At 38.3% G+C, this 13,615-nt stretch overlaps 1 protein-coding gene across 1 annotated transcript in view; it reads right to left on the bottom strand.

The window, feature by feature from the left end:
* INSC (inscuteable homolog (Drosophila)) overlaps nt 1-13,615 on the bottom strand; it is an 84,471-nt gene that overhangs the window by 69,950 nt on the left and 906 nt on the right. The window lies entirely within an intron of this gene.

Raw genomic sequence — 13,615 nt, forward strand, 5'->3', positions numbered from 1 at the left:
GGAGGCACAAACAATAATAGCTCACCATGATTTCCCACTTTTACATCACATTCAATTCTCTATGTAGAAGTAGCATATAAAAAAAAATTTCATTGCTACATGGGGCAAACTTGCTCCTGTAATTGAATCTGTGAAAACAGCAATAAATATCTTCTGTCTGTATTTTGCCAGATGTATACTGACAAGAGTTGTGTGCTTATGCCTTTGCTTTACTCTTCCCTTCCCACCTTCTCCCACCACCTCAACCTTCCAGACATCTGAGCAGAACTCAGAAGTTTTGAAGACTTGAGATACTCCAGGCTGCACTATTCAGGTCAAAACGAGGATTTGAAGAACAATACTGATAGAAGTGTTACTGGTCCTACTGAGGCTGGGGAGGGATGGAACAGTATCCTCTTCCTGAATTCAGGGAATATCACCTTTGTTTTGCTGCACCCTTGATTTATTAAATGTGTGGTTGGATTTTCCATCAAGCATAACCTTTATTGGTCCTAGTGTTTCCTGTACTTCACAGCTGCCTGGAAAGATGGCTGGTAATAACAGACATGGAACTATAACAGGGCATGTGCCAATTAAGTCATTATCTTGCTTTTGTCCATGTTGCATGAAGTTGTTTACTTGTAGACACACGCAGTTTAAACCAAATAACATGATACTTCATACAAAAAAAAGTAATTGCTAGATTCATGAGAACACAGACCAAATATCAAAAAGCTGTTTAACACATCAGATCTAGTAGTGGCCAGCCATTTTCTGAGTAATTTTTATTTTCTTCCTCACCCCACCCCCATCCCCTTTTTTCTTTTTGTCAGATCAGTTTTTATGTATCAGACTTAATTTGCGGTCACAATGAAGAGAGCACATATATACATCCCACACTAGTCAAAAACCCAGCACCTGCAGGTTAATAACAGGCCAAATTTCCCCTGGTTCAGAACACAAAGTGATTCCTTTAACACATTTTAACTTCATATTCCATCAGCTAGCTATTTGCTGTTCTAATGTTAGTCTCAGACAACAGATCCTGCTGGAACCATTTACATATAAATACACATATACATGTTTATCCAGCAGGATATTCAGGTATTTATACAGAACTTAGGCTCTAGTCCCCACTTCAAGGAGTATTTTTAGGAAATAGAAGCTATCTGAGAGAAGACAAGAAACACTATCTTTATGCAGAGGTAAAACAAATACATTTGAAATATCAAATATTCCAACAGAAAAAACATTTCTTAGCCAAGTGTACTCAGAAATCTTGTTAATTTGGTGCACAACTTCAGCTTTGGGAAAACCAAATGCAAACAGTCCCACAACACCTTCTTATTTCCTTCGATTTTAATTGCAGACCTAAGCTGTTGTTAAATAATCATCTTATGCCTACATAAAAGATACATTCAACTTTCTGCCTTCATATTTCTTGAGAACACTATACAAGAGAGGTTCCCAAAGGAATTCTCTAGGCCATCCTAAATAATCTCTGGGTCACACTATTATTAGCTAGAATACCTTTTGACCACCTCTTTGCCAGTGTGCAGCTCAGTGTCTCTCTTGCACAGGTGCCTAACAGTGACAGCATTCTGGGCACCACAGCTTCACAGGCACCCAGGAAAAAAAAAGAGTTTGGAGAATGGCGTTAAGGCAAAGATCAGCAGCACTTTGCTGCCTATTAGCAAAAAAGTTCAACTATTTCTGACATAAAAGAATGCCTGAAATCCTAACATGTCTTCTCTTATGTAACCATAATAAATTAGCTAATCTGTACCACATAACAGATCTGCTTGAAGTAGGAAAACTTGTTAGAACAAGCTGCAGGGACGTACACAGACCTCTGATTATAATGGGCTGTTTTCACAGTTAAAGCTCTTTGAGATATAAAACATAACTAAGCTGACTTCTGGTTATAGATGACTGAAGGACCTAATTTGGGAAGCAGTGCTGCTGTACTCCAGAAGAATGATTGGAGGCTATATATAGGTTCAAATAAAGCTAAGGTTGACATACCTGCAGAAAGCATGTCCCACACCCATATTATGTTTGTGAAATATTATGTATGTTTCAGCTTTTCAGTTTTATCTTTCCTGATTTAATGCATAGGCGATAAATTTTTGCCAAAGGCATTCCTTCAGAGCATGAAAGTCATGGTTTAGGCCCAGCCTGCAACTAAGCACCACACAGCCACTAGCTCACTCCCCCGGTGGGATGAGGAGGAGAAAGTACAAGAGAAGGCTCATGGGTTGAGACAAGGACAAGGAGCAATCACACACCAGTTATAGTCATGGGCAAATCAGGCTGGACTGGCAGAAAAGAAATCGATCTAAGTAGTTACCAATCAGATCAGAGTAGGACAAAGAGAAAAGTAGAAAAAAGAAAAAAAAAAAAAAAAAACAAACCAGATCTTAAAAATCATCCCCCACCCCTCCCTTCTTCCCAGGCACAGCTTTACTCCCAGTTTTGCTACCTCCTCCCACAGGGCACCACAGGGGGACCCTCATCACGGGCTGCTGGTGAACCTCTGGTTCCGGCACACCCCCTCCCCGCCTTTCTGCACTGACCTTGGTGTCTGCCTTGTTGTTTCTCACATCCCACTCCTCTCCCTGCTCCAGGTCTCTGTTTTCCCCTCTAAAATATATTAATCACAGAGGTGTTGTGCAAGTTAATTTTCTTCACAGTAGCTAGTATGAGGTTATTTTGGATTTTCACTGAGAATAATATTGATAACACTGGTGGTTTTAGTTGTTGCCAAGGAGTGTTTGTACCAAGTAGAGGGCTTTTTCAGTTTCTGGTGATGCACCTGTGTTCCCAACTTCTTCACTACAAGCTGGGAGGGGACACGGTCAGGACAGCTGGTCCAGAGTGGCCAAGGGAGTATTTCATTCCATGAACCGTCATGCTCAGTATATAAACTGGGGGTTGGCCCCAGGTGGACTGTCTCCCTCCACCTCTGGCTATTGGTCAGTTAGCGGGTGGTAAACAGTTGTATAATTTGTTTTATTTTCCATTATTTTCATTATTAGTATTGTTAGTATTATTGATATCATTATTTTATTTCATTTACTTTCAATTATTAAATTGTTCTTCTCTCAACCCCCAAGTTTCCTTGTCTTTTCCTCCAATTCTCCTCCTCTACTAGAGGAGGAGGTGTAGGCAAGCGAGTGGCAGCGTGGTAGCTAGTTGCTGGCTGGGATTAAACCACAAGTGTTAACAGGCTCAGCCTTGGCCAGAGATAGGTCTGCCTTGGAGCCACACAATGAAACAGATAATCAGTGGAGAAGCATATGAATGTTGAGGGTAGCTTCACCTGTTCTTCGTATAGGCACCCATTTAAGCATACTTTTAAAACAGCTTGCTTGGGGGAAAAAAAACTAGTCTATAAATACATGAAAGGTATCAACATAAAATAAGGGAAGAAATGGAAAGAGGTAGCCTGATGCAAGCAGGAGACAGAACTATGTTTCTTGAGATTCTTTGCGAACTGAATTATTCCTCAATTCTATGATTTAACTGTCAGAAATCAAAGGTGAATTAGTGAACAGTCATTGAAACAGTAATAGTACATGCTTAATAAAGATCACCTACACATATAAACTGCTATCAACTATCTTGCCACCTACTGAATAAACTCAGTCTACTGTTAATCCATTTCCTGTTTCTCCACTTTTTCCTTTGATATTTTATTTTCTCAGCTTTCCACTGTTTTGCTCTCATCTAATTTTCTTTTCTGAGCTCAGTCCTGCTGCCATTGAAGATAGCAGAAAAATATTTCCATTAACTCTAGTTGAACAGAATATCATGTTCTTGTCATATGTTTTCTATTGCATATCTATAGTCCTTTAAGCATATTGCCCTAAATGAAATAACATATACATACTTCACCTTCTCTAAAATACTGTAAGAAGCAAAAAGAATCAACTGGCATTGCTAACAGTCACATTGCAGCTTAATATTAAACTCCTGTATGCAGTTCACTCCACCAGTCCAAATCCCTCAGGGTTAATATGAGCTCAGAAATCTGACCACTAACAGACACTAGCAAATTTAATGAGACTAGAAATGGGGTCAGAGCAGCACATTTCTTAAGATCCCTATACTATTTGTCAAAAAGGGAAAAAAGCAAAATCCATTTACAGACTTGTAGCATTGTTCTGCTAGGTCTCAAATTTGCTCGTTACAGGTTACTGAACAACTGATTACAGGATCCTCCCACCATCCCCTAGCAGCAGTGAACCAGATTAAGAGAAACTAGGCAATTAAGTAAGGAAGAAATTCCCAGGAAACATGAACTGAAGTGACAATATTGTATTTAACACAATATGGTACCAGTATTTCTAATAAATAGCTGAGAAGACACATCAGGGTAAGATCATTAAAATATCCTCGATGAAGTGAGCTTTTAAATTCAGATTGTGGGACAACACCTCAGAAATAACAATGTATGGATAATTAATCATCATCCTCAGTTATAGTCATGGTTGTAAAGAGTTTAGTGAACTCACATACCAGCAACACCACTGTGAAAATGGCTGAAAAATATAACACATGAAAGGAACAAGTCAGTTTTTGTGAACAGAAACACACTCCACGTTTACTGAAAGCAGCTGCTAGGTAGTATTCAACACTATCAATGTGCAACGGTGCAATAGGATGATGCACACATATCGGGCATAATGAGGCACATGAGGACATAGCATAGGGAGTGCTATAAAAGTATCCTTAAAATAGCAACTTGTGGCAATAGGCTAATAAGGACTTCCATTGTGTTTTACCACCTGAAGTGGAGGAAAGAAAGGTACAGGAAGGTAAAGTGGTTTGCCTAAGGCAAGGAGATTAATCAGCAGCATAACAGGGTAGCATGAGGAGGAATGATGTATAATGCTCAAATCAAAATTAAAGCTTCAAACCTTACTGTCCTTTTGAAGACAGATAGCAACACTGTCTTTTCTCACAATCAGATACTAACAAATTCAATGAATCTACTTTCCTGAGCATTAGGAACCCTTCAATAATTTGATGTCTGGTTCTGAGTTTCATGACAAGGTGTATTCCTGTTAAGGAGGACCACTCAGTTCTTTCCCCTCTTGGATAGCACAGTGAAGGTGAATGTCCCTGGAACACTTCAACAAACCTTGCATTTTATACAGGAAAGATATTTTGGATATTCTGAAGTCAACAGACAGGATTTTGTCCTCAATTGCCTTCCAGAGCTAACAAGAATAATTCTAGATACATTACTTGCATGATGACAACAATAATATGATCTAGCTGCTAAAATAAGAGACAAAATATGGATCTTTATTCTTTTAGCAGAATACTAAATTCGGATTGCTTGATATGCGTGAAATTGCATAGGAAGTCAAGGTCTCCCAACAGTTTTGCAAAACAGGTAACTACTCACTCTATATTGTTAACAGAAAAACAAAGACACAGTCTTTACTCTCATTTGTCAAAGATTGGAAGGACCTGAAAAGCAGTCAAGTCAAAGATGAGACACTGCAGACACTGTATTTCCACATAAGCTGTACTGTTTACAGCTAACACTAAACTTTGCCTTCCTGATGACAACTTATAACTTGCTAACTCTTCCATGCATCACCAAACTTGCTAACAAATCCAAAATAAAATTTTCTAAGACACACACCAAAAACTGCAGCCAGTGCAGCAAAGAAGTTCTCTGTACAATTCACAGGTAGGGTTTCAGGAACTCCCATGGTCTTGTGGAGCAGAAGAGGAACAAGGATGCAGTTTGTTTCAGGAAGACCTGCCAATGCCAGCTTTACCACCTCCATCTCACTGCTTCTTACACCCAGAAGACAGTGTTTGAGAGCAGCCGTAACCCACTGAGCACAGCATCACTGCCAGGCACACACCATTGCTCCGTGACCATGAGACATGATTGCAAGATAGACACGTGAGTTCTGTGGGGCAGCCCTCCAAGTTCCTCCACTGAAGTGCAAGTTTGACTCATCCATATCTTGCATGTCACAAGTTGTACTAAATTATCGTTATGGTCTGATCTTGTCACACTATACTATTCCTTCTCTGTATTTTATTTTGCTTCTTAGCCATACAATTGCTGGGAGAGGTTCCCTCTGCATATCCCTTTCCCATAGCCACAACACTAGGTTCAGAAAGAGTATACCTGCGGTTCAGGCTTGGAATTCTTTGATACCAGGAAGCCCACACAGACAATACAGGAGCCCAAGAACGTTGCTCCTACTAGCTACCCATGGCTGAAACATCAGTACATAACAGCACAACATTATTACACCACAACTCCTCAGTCAAAGGAGAGATTTGACTTTTATGGTAAGTTGTAGGAGGTTTTTCCTAAGACTTTGTGGCAAATAAGCAAGACATGGTAAATAAGCGAGATGTCTAGATACCTTATTCAGGTTTTTATTTTTGCCTGTTTTTTTTTTTTAGGGGGAGTGGTTTGGAGCTGGGGGAGGAGGGACAGTGCATATGGGACACCACCTGTGACCTAAGACTTAACACTAAAGCAAGCACATAGTGTAAATAATAAAAATGTTGGAAAAAATTTGAGTTAAAGGACTAGATGACAATATAAATATGATTACTTTACAACTGAAAAATTCTACCAGCTTCTCATGGTACAGCTAATACATCCCAAATTTCCAAGAATCCATCTACATTACTTGAAGACTTCACAAGTATCAAACTGCAGTAGAAAAATTTGGCAGACAAAAAGAAATCAAAGTATTTCTGTCAATTAGTGCATCATTCACAGTGTTAAATTTACAAAAAAAAGAAAGACTCCCACACACAAGACAAAACCTTAAATACAGAAATAACTAGCAAGACGGTCTTCTGGCACAGAGCACAGACATCCAACAGGAGTGGCATAATAAGTGTAAACCTGACCAGCATCTCCAGTATTCACACAATACTTGTGAAGATACAGTCAGAAAGCAGCATCTCCTTCTGCCACATAAGGCAGACGAACATTCAGACAAATTCTGTCACTGTTATTTCAAAGACATGAATTTGAGGATCCTTCCAGCAAAGGACGCTGAGACCCAAACACAACGTATTCATTGGGCAGAAAGGGACTGCTATTTCTCTAATGCCCAAAAAAGAAGAGTCTTTTCTATAGACTCCCAGGTTTCAAAAATATGCATTCTGAGAATAATCAGCCAAATTACTTCTATGATAAAGACTACAGCAGCACTACCTTGACCTTTTTACAGTGCTTGCATGGCACATACTATGAAACATGCTACTCACCCTGACAAAAAGGATTAAAGCTAAATTCTTAGCTCTCTTTAAGGATGAAAGATGGTGCTTGATCATTTCTAAAAGTTCATGACTAACAGCAAGCCACAAATATGAAATATTAGCTTTAATGAAAAAAGGTCTAGTAAGGCCAGTTGAACAAATTGTTTAAATTCATCAATTTGTTCGCATTTTAAACTCACCATAACTTCACAATTACTATAATGGACAAACTAAAATTTTCTTCAGGTTAAAAGCCAAAATTCTTCTGTGACTTCTACAGTTCAGTGTAAAATATTTTACATTATAGCTCTGGGAAGTAATATAATATGTTTCTACATGTTATACAACTGAATATAAAGATATAGTGATAAAACGATCAGAACGAAAAGGTTAGGAAAAACCTTGCATTCTGGCAGACTTGCACACCCCAAAAATGCATAAAGTACAAGTGAAATGTAATTATTTTTACTGCCTGTGAGCTAAACTGCTGACCTACATTTTCACATCCTGAATATAGGAACAGAAATATTTTACCCAGGGATTCAAGGAAAAAAATAAAAATCTGTTGAGTTCATATTCTTCGTGAACGCCACCAAATGATGGCAAATCAATAGTTGCTACTTTACTAACATCATCCTTTGGATCCAGTCAACTAGCATATATGAAAATCCTTCCCAGAAGGACCATATGGATACACAAATCTGTTTTAAGTACCACCATCAAAACCCCTACAAACAGCCCAGCTTCCAGTTTGTTACAGGTGGAATGTAAATCACTAATATCACAAATATTTCATAGTAAGGTAAGCTCCCTTTCTGAAGCTATTAAATTCTTTGCTGATTTGTTATAGGGTAACAGTGAAATTAAAAGAATGCAAGGTCATTAAATGAGGCATCATTAGTGCCTTCAGCTATGCAATAACTGAATTTATTCCATCACCAGGAGGTAACTTTATTGCCTTATTGGCAGAGCATCTTCCTTTCTTCTGTAGTGCTCTAATCCTACAGCATACTGCAAAAAGAAGTTTTTCAAAAACATTTTCAATTCCCCAGCAGGTATTCCATTCTTGAATGGTTTTAAAAAATTCATAGAGCAGTAATTCATAGAGCCATATCAGAACACTAAACCTTCAACTCTGAAAATCTTTAGCTCTAGCTCTTGTATTACATGCATTTTCTTCCTCGAGAGTTTCTTACAGTCTTTATCTGAATGCTTTAGAGCTACAACATACAAGTTCCTGACATCATCCAAATAAAACTGATTATAGGGAGCGTAGTATTCAAAGTAGCAGGGCAAGAACTACGCACAGTAAGTAGCCTGTAAAATACAAACAGGAAATACAAATATTGTTTTCTACTTTGCATGGAGTGCTTGTCAGACAAAGTTCTGTTTGCAGATATCTGTGGGAAAAGACAGAAATAAGTCCTTGATTATCAGGAGCAGATACTGTAGGAAACTGCAAAATAGAAGTCAGAACTTACAGATGTCTAAAGAGTATAAAGACATATTACAAACACTGATTAGAAAAAGCATTTAAAGCACTTGTGCTTAAACATGATTTAAGATTAACTATGAACATGAGCACAGTCTTCGTTGTGCATGCTTACAAATGGATTGCTGATTCTTGAAGAGTTAAAAAATGAAAAGGTGAGGCAAATCTTGTGAGGACCAGCACTACTAGCAGAAGCGGTAACAAAGCACAGAAGGCATGTAGATACAAAGTAGAAAGGTAATAAGAACGGAGATGGTTAAAAAGAGAATAGACCAGAATGAGACAAATGGGAATAACCTTGAAGGATTCATACATAAGGAAATAGGTAGATAGCCAAAAAAAAAATATTTCAATGAACTGACATGCAACTAAATGTCTTGCTGCCCAAAATTCAGTCAAAACCAGAACTTGACTCTAAGGCCAGAAGAACAGATGGCATCAAAACCTACAGATTCCCATCTCCTACAGAATACAAGGGGCAAAAGATCATTAGCTTGCTGAATAAAAAGGAAGATATCTGTGCAGTTTTGGCTGAATCACTTTTTATGACAAGATAACATAAGTTTTCCTTCAACTCCTAGGACTAAATCACACGGTATTTGTGAAACTTTAGACACTCTAGGAATAGAAACCTAATTGGTGGATCCACTTTTTTCCTGACATCCCTATTTGGGGTTATATTTCTTAATAAAGAAAATCTGACCACAATATTAAACATGCTGAAAGGGTCTTCACATGTCTTATACCTCAAACTCAATGTTCTCAAACCATCTCAGCTGTACAGAGGGCATAGGAAGCTCTAGAAGTAAAACCTCATTACAATAGTCCTTGAAACAATTCAGTTCCTCCATAGGTAGAAATGCACCTTACTTTACAAAGATTTGGGGTTTTTGTTTGTTTGGTTTTTAAAACACATCTTCTTTACCAGGAATATTTTGTCAGCTGTTGGGTTTTCTTGGATGAGAAATGCAAGAGAAATGAAAGAGAATTCACAGGGTTCTCTCTCCCTGTGAATTCCTTAAATCCTTCAGTATTGATCTTGGGGTTTGAACCTAATCAACAAATTTTGCTCTTCTTTCACTGCTAGTCCTCACTCTACACACACACCCACACCCCCATCATCCCCAGTTCTTCCAGATCTAAGGGGACAAACACATACATTTCCGAATATCAATTTCATCTCTCTTTATACATAGTCAGGCAAGGAAACACAGATGCAGAACACCTTTTTCTCATAGCCAAGTCAAAGCTGACCTCACATTTTTATACTACGAAATTCAGTGTCTCCTCCACTTTAGCTGTCCGTACCTCAACTACTGCCAGTTGATGGGCCACCGCAGCGTGGGCTTTGCAGTAGGTCTGTTGCTATCTCAGCTATGTGGGGACTTCTCACACAGACCTCTCTGCATCCCTGCTCTTGCTCCTTGTAAGAGAAGTACATTCCTCAGCACAAATTATTACTTAGGAAAAGATTTCAAATCTGAACTTAAAGAATACACTGATTTTGCATATGACACTGGCAAATACCAGCTCCCGGGGCTTTTTGGGGTTTTCTTAACTACTCCATTTATTTCAGTAACCTTGAGTTTTGGGCAAGATGATTACGATTCTCCCTGAACTTAAAATACATACGTTTCTTACATTAACCATGTTCTTGCTTACACTGTAAAGTGGTGTCTGTAACAGCATTTTTTCTTAAGTACCTTTACAAATCTCCTTTCTTAGGTAATTTTCATCATATCTTATACAGTGTACAGATCAGATTTAGTCACTATAGCTTGCACAGCTCTTTTCACTAGACAGTGTGTATACACAGCAAACAGATCTCCAGCTGCCACATTACCTACAGTGCAGAAATAGAAAAATAACACTGCAAGAAATAAAAATACTTAAGAATAATTATCTACCAGCTCTTAAGAAAAGTAAACACTGAAATTCTTAATAACAAATGGCACGTTGATCTTAATTTATATAACAGGACACCTAAGCAGACCCTCTAGAGAATTTACCAGAGTATCTGCAGATACATAACACATTTTTAAAGAGCAAGGCTATAAATATGCATTGAATGACCTCATTCATATTGTTCCTTCATAGGACTCATATTTAGTTCAACAAAAGAAAGGAAGAAAGTAACAAAAGGAGGAAGGACTGTCTTCTGGTTAAGACCTGCGAGACAGGAAACCTGGATTCTATTTTTGGCTCTGCCACAGAAGTCCCTTATGGCAAACTTTTTCACCTTTGGGGTGTCAAACGAAGTGATTTTGAGAGATGAAATGCTATGAAAGACTTAAACACAAGTACCTAGATTTGAAAGGCTTGTCTACTTTCTCTGTCTCATCTCCTTCATCTGAAGCAGTGGATTAAAATTCTCATTTATATCCCAATTATGATGTAAACATCCACCAAAAACTAATATAATAGTATTTAAAAAAGAAAAAATAAACTAAACATAGACATCTATTACGTTTAACTTCCTGCTCCTTATGGTTAAAGTATTCACCTTTTGTAAACAAACAAAACCTTTAAATAATCAGCACTGCCCTATGTTTGTTTGTGAGTTGAAATTATAACCTCCAGTATCATCTTTTATTTTTGAAGCTGTAAGGATTCTTAAGTGATGTATTAAACAGTCCAGCAGTATTGCATTGCTGAAGATCAGGAAGAGAGATTTTTTTTTCTGCCCCTACCCCCACTTCACTGTCAAAAGTACCTGCAAGATATATAGCCCAAATTTCAGCATCTTTTAGCAAGATTAAGGGGTTTTTTTCAAGGGGGGTGGGCCCTGTGTGTGTATGAGGGGTGTTATTTGGTTGGGGTTTGTCTGTCTGTGGAGGGTTTTATTGTGGATTTTTTTTGTTTGGTGTTTTTTTAATTTTGTCTGGGGGAAGGGGAGGGGAGAAGAAGTTGATGATGGTAGTGTTGGTGGTTTTTTACCTAATTTCCATAGAAGACCTTCCTTTATTACTTTTTTTAAATGTCTAATCATAGAATCATAGAATGGTTTGGGCTGGAAGGGACCTTAAAGATCACCAATTATACTACATTACTCACAATTGCAACTCTGAATTGAACAGATAATCCATGAAGCCAAAATAGTGTCCTATTTTGGTTTTTGTTACAAGTATTCTTTCTTTACTTGGTGATTTCAGACTAAGCACTCCAAACTTAAGCTCAGTTTACTATCCAATATGGAAAGTACAAGAAACCTTGACTACAATAAAAAAAAAAAACCCCACCCACGAGTAAATTACAACATTAAGTTAAAAGAAACAAAAAGGCCAATGAACTTTCATTACGTAAGAGGCAGGGGGAGAGACAGAAGGGATAGGCAGCTACTTTTACACTGGATTTCCCATCTGGAAAAATCTTGCCAGAAATATGGAGAAACAAAACCACTAGGAAGATGTGAGGAAAGGGTCATGACATTTTTCAACAGCTATACTGAAATAACTACTGCAGAACAGGGATAGATGCAGGGAATATATACACACTTCACGTGCTACAGTGAGCTGGCCATCACTGATGGCAACAGACTACTCTGCATCGTCCTGTAAAGTGCTTTATGTAGGACTACTAAAAGTTTGGAGAATTACTAGATCAATTCTTTATAAAAGTGATTTATTTCCAACGGTTTTCCCTCCTAAGAGAAAAAGCTATCACTAATTGTAAGTTCCTAACTCACTGAAACAGAAAATTCTGTAACAATACTTTTTTCCCCCCTTGGGATGCTGTATGGTTTTAAACACTGTATCCACAGCAGTCTACATGGTCAATTAGAGAAAGTAGGTCTGACAGTATGTTAGAAAACCACTAGCATAGTGACTCAATACCCTCGAGACTTTCCAATAAAAACTGTGATTTCCCACAAAATCTGAGGAGAGAGAAGAGTGTAAACAACAATTCATGCAGTGCAGAGACTTGGGTAAGGCCCCAGTTCTAAATTCCTTATACAGCCATGAGAACTGTTGCCTTTCAATGGCTGCTCCGGAAACACCTGGAACCAGTTTGCATGTGTATGGTACACTTTTCCTATGGAGACAGATATTCATGCTTGGGGTTATGTCTGCTTTTACTTCTGAAAGATTCTGGCCTAAACATGAAGCAAGGTGTGGCTGTGGTGCTTCACAGGACTAACCTCAATTGGATTTTTATTACCTTTTCCCTGTGACAGGACACAACAGCACATATCTTTAAGTTAATTCAAGTCCCTCTCAAAAAAACCTAGAACATGAACACGAATACCAAGACAGGCATATATCCTAGGCTTGGTTATAGAAACAATAGAAAATAAATAACCCTTGAATCTTGTTAGCTATTTTGAAACCTGACTTAATCCTTCCAATTTCCTATAGGATTCATATCACTCCTTCCTCTAACCCAGAGAAATAACTTGCATTATTTCTCTGCATCTTAGCATAGCACTTGACTAAAAATTTCATTGACTTTTGATCCAGGGTTCAGCTTCTGGAACCCGTTAGGTATCACCAAGTATATAATGTGGATGTCTGGCACCTTATCTGACCATTGGGTTAACCTGAGAATTTCCAAAGCAAAGCCATTTGTCTTTACTACTGTGTGCATCTGAAGTGATATTCCACGGCTCCATCCCATGGAAGAAAATTAATTGAGACAGGAGACCTCACTGCTGTTTATACTAGCCCACTCCATGCTTGGCTATTCAGGGTTTCTATGACTCAACAACTTCCAAAGTAAGTTTTGGCTAGAATCTGATGAATACTACTGGTTACCGTGGCACCTGGAATCCCCAGACTATGTTTCTCCACAGAGTATTTCTTCCAGAAGACAATATACTCATATGATCTTACTGTGTCAGTTAGCTCAATGGCATTATCAAAGTAGCTGCTGGAATGCTCAGGTAGGGAA

Source organism: Eurypyga helias, unplaced genomic scaffold, assembly GCF_000690775.1.
Source record: "Eurypyga helias isolate BGI_N326 unplaced genomic scaffold, ASM69077v1 scaffold923, whole genome shotgun sequence".
NCBI classification, from domain to species: domain Eukaryota; kingdom Metazoa; phylum Chordata; class Aves; order Eurypygiformes; family Eurypygidae; genus Eurypyga; species Eurypyga helias.